This window comes from Microtus ochrogaster, chromosome 26, assembly GCF_000317375.1.
Source record: "Microtus ochrogaster isolate Prairie Vole_2 chromosome 26, MicOch1.0, whole genome shotgun sequence".
NCBI lineage: Eukaryota > Metazoa > Chordata > Mammalia > Rodentia > Cricetidae > Microtus > Microtus ochrogaster.
In genome coordinates, this window is record NC_022025.1 from 2,090,956 (window position 1) to 2,100,807 (window position 9,852).

Below are 9,852 nucleotides of genomic sequence, written 5' to 3' on the forward strand. Positions count from 1 at the left end.
ACTGATATATATATATAACATATATTTAAACACACACATATATTATATAATATGAATATATAGAATTGGCCTTGGAATTGGACACTGGCTTTGTCCCTCTCTGAATCCAAGCATGTTGTTAAAATAAAAATTCAGAGTTTCTGTCTCATGTCAGGAGCCATGATATGGAACGAAAAAAAAAATGAATTTGGAAAAAAATATTACTTTTCTTCATTTCTATTTTTGTCTCTACCATATCTTCATTGAATATATATATATATATATATATATATATATATATATATACACACACACACAATAAGTTTTCCACAATGAACAATGAATTTTCCTGCAGTAATCTTTGAAGTTTTCAGGAAGAAGATAAGGACCCACGACAACTCTACATGGTTCATATGACGTCATGATGTTGATAGTACTACTATAAGACCTGTTTTGAGTATCAACTGCTCAAGATGGTTCCAACTTGGTTAGCTGAAATGGTGTACTTTTTACAATGTTCTGTCCAGATAGGAACCTCAGAAAAACCCTACCATATACTCAGAGACTATTTTCAATTTTACCAGACAGTAATCTTGGAACTTATTTATCATTTTCTTTCACAGGATCCCTTAGAAAAACATCGCCCCCATGACAGCTGGAAGTAATTCTATAAGACAATGTCTCCTCTCCCAACAATGTTTGTCTTAAGAGTTAGGGACATCATTTAGGAGTTGATTATAATTGGTTAGGGTTGGGGGTTGGGAAGAAATTTTGTAGGCTCAGGGATCTCTTTAAAAAAATGAATAGGATAATAAATAACTGTGAGCTTACTTACACTAATAATAATAGTAACAGAGTGAATACTTGTGACCTATTATTTATAGGCAATTTACATTGGTATAGATTATTGTATATTGATACAAACTTAAATTATATTGAATATGTTTTTATTTTTGTCCATAATATTTGTATAACTAGGTAAAGTTATTTTGTCATATTGTATACATGCATGCTTCTACCTCTGTTTAAAACATTTCTGTAAATTGATACAATTTTAAGATATATGTATCATATTGCAATGTACATTTCTACCTCTGATCCAGGAACTTATACATTGTTTACATTTTGAGGTCATTGTCCTCATTTGTTGCACAGTTGTTTATAGTATAATATTCTAATATAAAGTCTTAGTCTTTAAGTTATATAGCTATTAAGAATTATAGATCAATAGTCATCTGTGTTTGTCATACTTATAATTAGATTAATCAGATTCTTTAGATACATAAAGAATGTATTCTGCATAGATAGGTAATCTTTAACCACTTCAAAGAGCTGTAGAATATTGCATTTAAATAACTTAGGGTTCTGCTGAAGTGAGACATGATTGCTTCTGGCAGCACTGATCTATTCCTCAGAGAACGTTGAACACTGAAGACATTCCACTTGGAGCTTATTTTCTTCTTGGCAAAACTGACCTCTGGGCAAGGAACTGCCCATGTCTCAACCACTGACAAAGTATATAGTATCCAGAAATGGATAAGCAGGACACAAAGAATAAGACTGTCAAATTTTGCCAAGACAGGGTAAGATGGTTTTGAAAAATTTCCTGCCTCTGAAAATGGTTTGTCAGTTACTCCAGGCCCTAGCCAAAGTTGGTTGCTTCAATGTTGCAAATGAGACTTAGGTGATTGCCCAGGTAGCCAATTGTCTCTGTCATTTGTGGCATATTCTGGAAGTTGCTTGACTGCACTTCCTGCTTCCTCAAGTAATACTGTTTCTCTCTCAGATTTTCATTGGGCTAGAAAAAAAAAAAGACTAGATAGTTGTAGTTACTTTTCTTTCTTGACTTGGCCAAGTTATTTATTATACAAGACTTAAACTCATTATGATAGGATACTTGTTGAATATATTTGTTCTTAGGCTTAGTACTCTCTTATTTAAACAAAAGGGGAAAATGCTGTAGGAAATCCTATAGCCAATAGCCTTTAAGTTAATCACCCACTGGGGCATGGCCTCTTATACTATTTATGCCTATGTAAAGCATGCCTCGGGCCTTTTTTTTTTTAGCTGTGGGATTAGGTTGCTGTTCTCTGTTCCAGCCAAAGATATTGATTTTTGAGTCTATCTCTGAATAAATAACCATCTATTAGTCTCAATTCTGAGATGGGCACTGGAGAATCTTGTTATGGAAATTGCCTTCAATATGACAAGGCTAGTCATTTATTTGGGCAAGAAACTTCTCTTGCTTGTGTTGCTTGATGATCTGTTGTATAAACTGGTTATTCTGGACCCAGAGAAAAATAATTGCTGAACTTGCCAAAAGAAGGTGAGACAGTCCTTCAGGTTCCTGCTTCATGAAAGAGTCTACCAGACATTCTGCAGGACACAGAAGAAAGTATCTGACAAACTGCCAATATATATAAAAGAGTCTTTCAAATTTCCTGCTAAATGGAAAAGTCTGCCAGATACTATGGGTTCATAGGCTGAAGATAAACACCCAAACATTACAGTAGAACTCTGGGTGACTGTCCAGGCAGCCAGATGTCCTTGTAAAATCAAAGTTGTTTACAATGCACTTCCCATTTACTTAGGTAATATTATATCCTTCTGAAGTCTTTGATGGAATTGAAGACAGATAGTTATAGTTTTCCTTAGTTATGATAAAAGATAAATTAGATATAAAACTTTAGACTCACAAAGAAATATTGTAATTCTTGCTTGATACCTGTTTTGTTATATGTAATTTTGCTATGTTAAAGTTCAAACATTTTATTTAGACAAAAAAGGGAGATGATGTGGGATTTCCTTCTATATACTATGAATGTATTATTACCATTGCTTAATAAGGAAGCTGCTTTGGCCGATGGCAGGGCAAAATATAGGTAGGTGGGAAAACTAAACTGAATGCAGGGAGAAAGAAGGCAAAATTGGGCAGGTGCCATATAGCTGCCAAAGGAGAAAGACTACAGAACTTTACCAGTAAACCACACCTCATAACAATACACAGATTAATAGAAAGAGGTTAAGATTTAAGCATTAGCTAGACATATGTCTGAGCCAAGCAATGCTGTAATTAGTATAGTTTCTGTGTGATTATTTGGGTCTGGGTGGCCAGTAACAAAAGAGTGGTCTCAGTCTCCGCCATTCCTTCTGCTCATACTTTCAAATCATCGGGTTTGCCATTCTCACCTTTGGTGAGTGGTATAAAAATAGGCTGCAGCTTTAAGGTAAACATTGGTATATTATACAGAGCTATTAAGATCCATTATTTCTACCAAGAGGAAATGATCGTTACTCAGCATTTAGATGAGTGTCCTATTCAGACCAGCTGAATTCAGGCTCATAGCAAGAGGATAGCATTGCAACATTAAGGTGGAACTGTGAAGAAAGAAATATCAAATGGCAGGAGTATATTTTAAATCTCAGGCTGCTCTCTCTACCGCCCAATTCTGCTGTTCATCAAAACCAGAATCATAATGTTCTCCATGGCTCCAAAGTCCAGTTCAATTCCCACCCTCACATAAATGTTTCATATTTAAAAAAAAAAATCCTTTCAGAGCCTCAACACTCACATAGCTTCTTTCAAAATGACAGATAACTTTGGTCTACGGAGACCAATTTCACTGACTGTCTCAGTGACTGCCCCAGTGTAGGTTTTGGACAGAGGGCTCTATGATGGATTTCAGTAACAGCAGTTATTCTGCTGTTCATGAGCTTGATGTTCAGGCAGCAGCTAGAAGTTTTGACACCAAATTCTTAGCCTCAGGTTCAGCACTCTGGACAGCAATCTTCTTCCTGGTTGTCTAGAAGACATCTTCCTTGCCTTGGTATCTGATTTGCAAAGAATTATTAACTGCCGAATTGTCAGACTGACAATCAAGGGAAACTACTAGTTCAAGAGAGCCTGAGATTTTCAGTGCTTTGCTTTTAATGTTTCACAGGAGCTTTTAGAAATGTACGTTCTAAATAGCTATGCTATTAAAGACATTAACAGCATTAATCCATCAACAATAGCAATCTCAAGTAAGTTATTTACTAAAATGTCTACTAAAAGACAAAATCTAGATTGAGAGAAAATAAAAAAAAATCATCTCCATAAATTTTCAGTGATACACATATTTGTCAGATCTGGACCAACTGTGAATTCAGATTCAGCGCTTGCACTTGAAAATGCCAATTAACCAAAATAACAGTTGTTAGGGATAGAAAAAAAAACAGTAGTATTTAAATCCAAAAAAAAGGACAAATGAAGATGGAAGTGATGGAAAGCTCTTAAGGGTTGTGGTTACAAGGCTTGTATATTGAGTTATCAGATAGGTGCAATCCAGGGAGGCTACAATTTCAGAGTGGCCACATATTTCAGGTGCCTTGCTTTTCTGAGACATGAACCTCTGATACTTGTAAGTTTGGGGTCATTTTTAAATTCTGTAAATATAAAGAAAACAAATGATTGAAAATTTTTAGGGGTCAAGGTATAGTTTAGCTCCTTTTCCCAATTTTCAGTTTCTTTTCTCAGAATAGTTGATTCTTATTGATTCTCAAGTTAATTATGGGCATATAAAAAGTTTGTTTTTCTCTGCAATAAAGCAAAGACTGTGAATAAAGGAAGACAGTGGAAAAACTACTTTTTTGAAATGGTAGAAGCAATAGAAATAAAAAAAAAACCTTCCCCTACAGCACAAGGAAGATAACTGAAAGTCAACTATCTTCAGACAAGATAGTGATGTGTAAGTTTTGCAAAGCAGTTTTCACGATTAGATGGCTGTAGCCTGAGATGCTATCTTCAGCAAGGGTGCAGGCAGACAGCACAGCGGTGTGACCTCTGAAACTAATGACTTTGAAAACCAACTGAAAGCAACTGGTTGTTTATGCAAGTCTTCTGTCCATAACACTAGCATCATAGGAAAGTGATGGCAGGAAAGGACAAGTCAGTGCTTAAAAATCATCTTCTTGGCTCATTTATTTAATGACCAATATTTACTGAGTGTCTATGGCAGTAAATGTCTCAGTTATTGGGTATTGAATAACAAATAAGATTAAAAAATCCCTTTACAGATGAAATAATGAATTTGGGAATCAGAAAGATACATGTACCCACCCCACACACAGAGAGAGAAAGATATATAGAGAAAGAGATAGAGAGATGGAGAAACACAGAAATAGGCACTCAGAGAGACACTGAAACAGAACTATAAAGACACACACACATGCACACACACACACAAAGAGAGAGAGAGGAAATGTAGAAAAGTATATTAGCATATATCCATAGGTAAAATAAAGTAGGATATGGTAACAATGGAAAATAAATTTTCTATAATTATAGATTTGATTGTAAATGGTTACAGATTTGAGTGAGAAAGTATGTGCTGATTTACTTTACAGAAATGGGTAGGTAAAGTACAGAAGAACAACAACTAAGAGCCCAAGACAACAAAAAGCTGGAAGAGTCTAGGACCAGGATAAGAGAAGCAATTATAATAGCAGCTCTACTAACTTGGAAAAACATTTGAATTTAGACTGAGCAGACTGAATATAGATTCAAGAAAATAGTTGAGAAAGGATAATAAATTAGTCTAAATAGATGGAGGAGTGTTGATATCTGCTGACAATAGAACTAGAAGGTCAGTGGCTGCTGTGGGACAGTTATTTGTACCCTGTGAATTGTATTTTAATAAAACACTGATTGGCCAGTACCACACAGGAAGTAGAGGGAGGTCAATGAGAACAGGAAAATTCTGGGAAGAGGAGTCTGCAGTTACCCAGACACAGAAGAAGCAAGATGTGACTGCCTCGCCAGATAAGGTACCAAGCCACGTGGCTAACATAGACATGAATAATGGGCTAATATAAGTTATAAGAGTTAATAAGAAGTCTGAGCTACTAGGCCAATCAGTTTATAACTAATGTAGACCTCTGTGTGATTTCTTTGGGACTTAATGATTGCGGGAACCAGGCAAAACAGAAACCCTGACAACAAATGGCACCCACATGGACAACTGCATCCACATAAAGGCTGAGAGAGATTGAGAAGTAATTCTAGACAAAAACGAATAGAGTTAAGCACAGCTTATTGATAGCAGCATTTTCTCAGGTGAACTCTGTTTGCTAGAGGCAAATTCTTCTCATTTAAGAGAGATTTCCTGACTCAGCTTTAGCTGTAAAACCTTGCAACTCATTTGTCTAGAATGTTGGTTACAAGTTGTTATGGATAATGGTCAGGAAAACAACTAAACAAAGAATATTAGATGTGGAGTTCTTGTTTTTTTTTTAAGGTGGGTAAGTGCTGTGGGACAATGGTTTGTACCCTGTCAATTGTATTTTAATCAAACGCTGATTGGCCAGTAGCCAATAGGTGGGACAACCAGGTGGGAAGCAGAGGCAAGGCAACAAGAACAGGAAAATTCTAGGAAGAAGAAAGCTTGGTCCGTAGTCATTACCCAGCCACAGAAGAAGCAAGATGTGACTGCCTCGCCAAATAAAGTACCGAGACACGTGGCTAACATAGACAAGAATAATGGGCTAATATAAGTTATAAGAGTTAATAAGAAGTCTGAGCTACTAGGCCAATCAGTTTATAACTAATGTAGACCTCTGTGTGATTTGGGACTTAATGACTATGGGGACTGGACAGGACAGAAAACATCAGTCAACAAGTGGCAGAGTTCTTTCCTGGAATACCCTGGATATTAATCCTAGCATGGATAAAAATGAGAGAGTTTAGGGATAAGTCCCGCCCCTTTGGGGGCGTGTTCGCCTCGGGCTAATGTTTTGCCTATAAATTTGGCAAGGGTGCTCCCAGCCACTGCTTTTGCTTTCCTGGTCTCCATGGGAAGGGTGGTTTTGTAAGTTTATTTCTCCATTAAAGATATATATATATATATGTATATATATACATATATATACATATATACACACACATATATATGTATATATATATATTTACAATCTGTCTGCATTCGTTACGCCGTTACAAGAGGGGGGGGGGGTCTGTGGCTTGGTATGGTGACACATAATGCCTATATTCCAACTAAGGCTGTAGCAGGTAGACTATTGGTTCTAGGCTAGCCTTAACTATATAATCATTTTGAGGACAATTTAAGCTACATATGAGATATTATCCCAAATAACCATAGAAAGGTTAAACAAAGAAAGAAACAATCAAAATCTTCAAGGAGAAGTGACAACAAGGAGTTCTATATTAAACATAAAATTATTAGATTGTTTAGACAAAAGTTAAGCCAAATATATCAGAAACTCTGTATACAAGTCAGAGAGAGGTTAAAAGTGAAATTACAAATTAATGAGTTATTGTTTTACCATGATATGTTGATAAGTGAAATTAAAGACAAGAGACAATCACTTATAAGACATTAAAATAAAAGTAGATGTGGATGTTAAATTTCAGATTGCTCAGTAAGTTAGAAGTAATGATGAAGATTATTTCTCCAAAGTGACTGAAGGATAAGAGAAATAAGATGAAAATTCACTGTATATTTCTTGCTTATAATTATTTTGGCCACAAGAATCAATTTGGGAAGTGCAAGGTTATATTAGCTGCATAACTATTATAGTCCACCTAGTCTAAGGTATATTTTTCTTTTCCATATTTGCATTTCCCAAATAAGTGTGTGTATCTTATATTTAGTGACATCATAATTTTTCACAATTATTTGGCATTGTTTTTTCTTTGATGGGAGTATGTAAAACAATAGATCACCTTAAAACTGATATTTGTAGATCAGAGTATACTTAGTACGATGGTAATACATCACACATGCAAACAGTAGCATTTGTATCTGTGTGTCTGTTACAGTTGTGATTTGGAACATTCTTCAAATGTTTGTGCACTGAAGACTGGGTCCTCAGCAGGAGGCACTATTGGGGGAGGATAGAAACTTTAGGACACTGGTGGAAGAAGGTTATGGGGATCATGCCTTTGAAGGATACACTTTTGCTAGACCCATCATACCTCCTCTTCCTACCCTATATCCTTCCTGTGTGGTGTAACGCAAGCAGCTTCACCTTTCCCCTGCTGTACTCTTCCATATTGACACATCTGTCATCCCCCAAGCTTAAATATCCTAAAAGCAGTAGACTCTCTTGGTTGTGTACTGATTTCTCTGGAAACCATCTACTCTTTTCAGTTGTTTTACTCAGTAGTTTGCCTTAGAAACTTAACTAACAAAGCACTTGCCTTTACCTCTCTCTCTGCATTACATCATCAGAAATGTGAGCATTTTTTCCCAAGAATTCGTGTATATTTCATAACGGAAATATTAATCTCATAATGGAAAAACAATAGCCAATATTTCAGGAAGTTATTACATATTATATTTGAGAAAGTGATTCATACTATACTTGTGTTTATTATATGCAGAAATACCTAAGAATGAATATTTTAGTCTTATATCATAAACTCATAAGTGACAATTTGATATTCATCAAGAAAATCAGTTCAATTATTCTTTTAACATTTGTAGCTAATGTGATTTGAGTAAAGTTTATTGAGTATTTTCAATTTCTAGATAGAACAATGTATTAGCAAAAACTACTAAAAATTTTACTCATAGTAATTTGGCAACCAAACTTTACTTTCAAGCACTTGATGGTTTCCCTGAGAATAAAATTTAAATGTAACATGTATCCAGAAGCCTCATATCCATTGCACACCGGTCGCACACAAAAATTGCTCTTGGGGCTGGGGAGATGGCTCAGTGGTTAAGAGCATTGCCTGCTCTTCCAAAGGTCCTGAGTTCAATTCCCAGCAACCACATGGTGGCTCACAATCATCTGTAATGGGGTCTAGCACCCACTTCTGGCCTTCAGGAATACACACAGAATATTGTATATATAACAAATAAATATACAAAAAAAAGCAACAAACATTAAAAAAATTGCTCTTCTATATAAAAATTTGTGTCCTGCACAAATCAAATCTTGAAACATTATTAGAAAATATGATGAGTGCATATTTATGGATAATGAGTTTCTGCAAATGCTTCTTGCTAGGGATGACAACTTGCCTTATGCGAGGGAAGTTGCTTGATTGGACTTATTTTATAATTTTCATACAACTTGTTCCTATCAGTTTATTATGTCGCTGCTCCCTTTAACAGGTAAAGATGAGCAGTTATCCCAGTCTCCATGTTTTAAGCAACATTCTCATCAGCATCGATGCAATAATGAGTAAGGATCAGTTAAACACAGGCTCCACAATGGAACAAGGCACAGAGTTTTTCTCTCTTAATCCCTTTGAATTTAGAAGGAGAGAGCCTACTTAAATTTGTCACCTGAAATGAAGGGTCAGCAGATTGGAGGATATTGGCTGCCACTCTTTTCGACATTTCTAATCAGTCAACCTTGATTGGCCATGCAGTTGGATTTTAGCATTAAGAAAATGATGCTACATTTTCTACTAATGCTTTAAATGAAGGCAAGATGCATCTTGATTTGAAATTTTAAAAAAATGGTGAGATCCAGCTTTCATGTATTATTCAAGCCTTATCCATGACAGTCACAGATTTGCAAAGTTAGTGTTCTTCAGCAAAGCATTGGGCATCTTTATATGCCTTTTAAAAAATGATTTAGATTTAAAATTGCTAATGCAACTTAGAACGTATACTAACACATACCATATTATTTTTCAACCTATATTTTTATCTAAAGAGAAAATAATTATTACCAATAAGATGACAAAAACCTCATCTGGAAGTTGCCCTTCTCAGTATGATATTTTAATTGAGGAATATCCCCTATGTGATTTGTTATTTGAACACTCAGTCTCCAGTTAACGGCACTGTTTTGACAAGGTTTAGGTGGTATACCTCTGCTAGGGGAAGTATAACACTGGTGGTAGAGTTTGAGATTAAA

The 9,852-nt window shown here is 35.5% G+C and overlaps 1 pseudogene; it reads left to right on the forward strand.

The window, feature by feature from the left end:
* Positions 1-9,172, forward strand: part of LOC101988928 — a 30,825-nt pseudogene extending 21,653 nt beyond the window's left edge.
* The last annotated feature ends 680 nt before the right edge of the window (positions 9,173-9,852 follow it).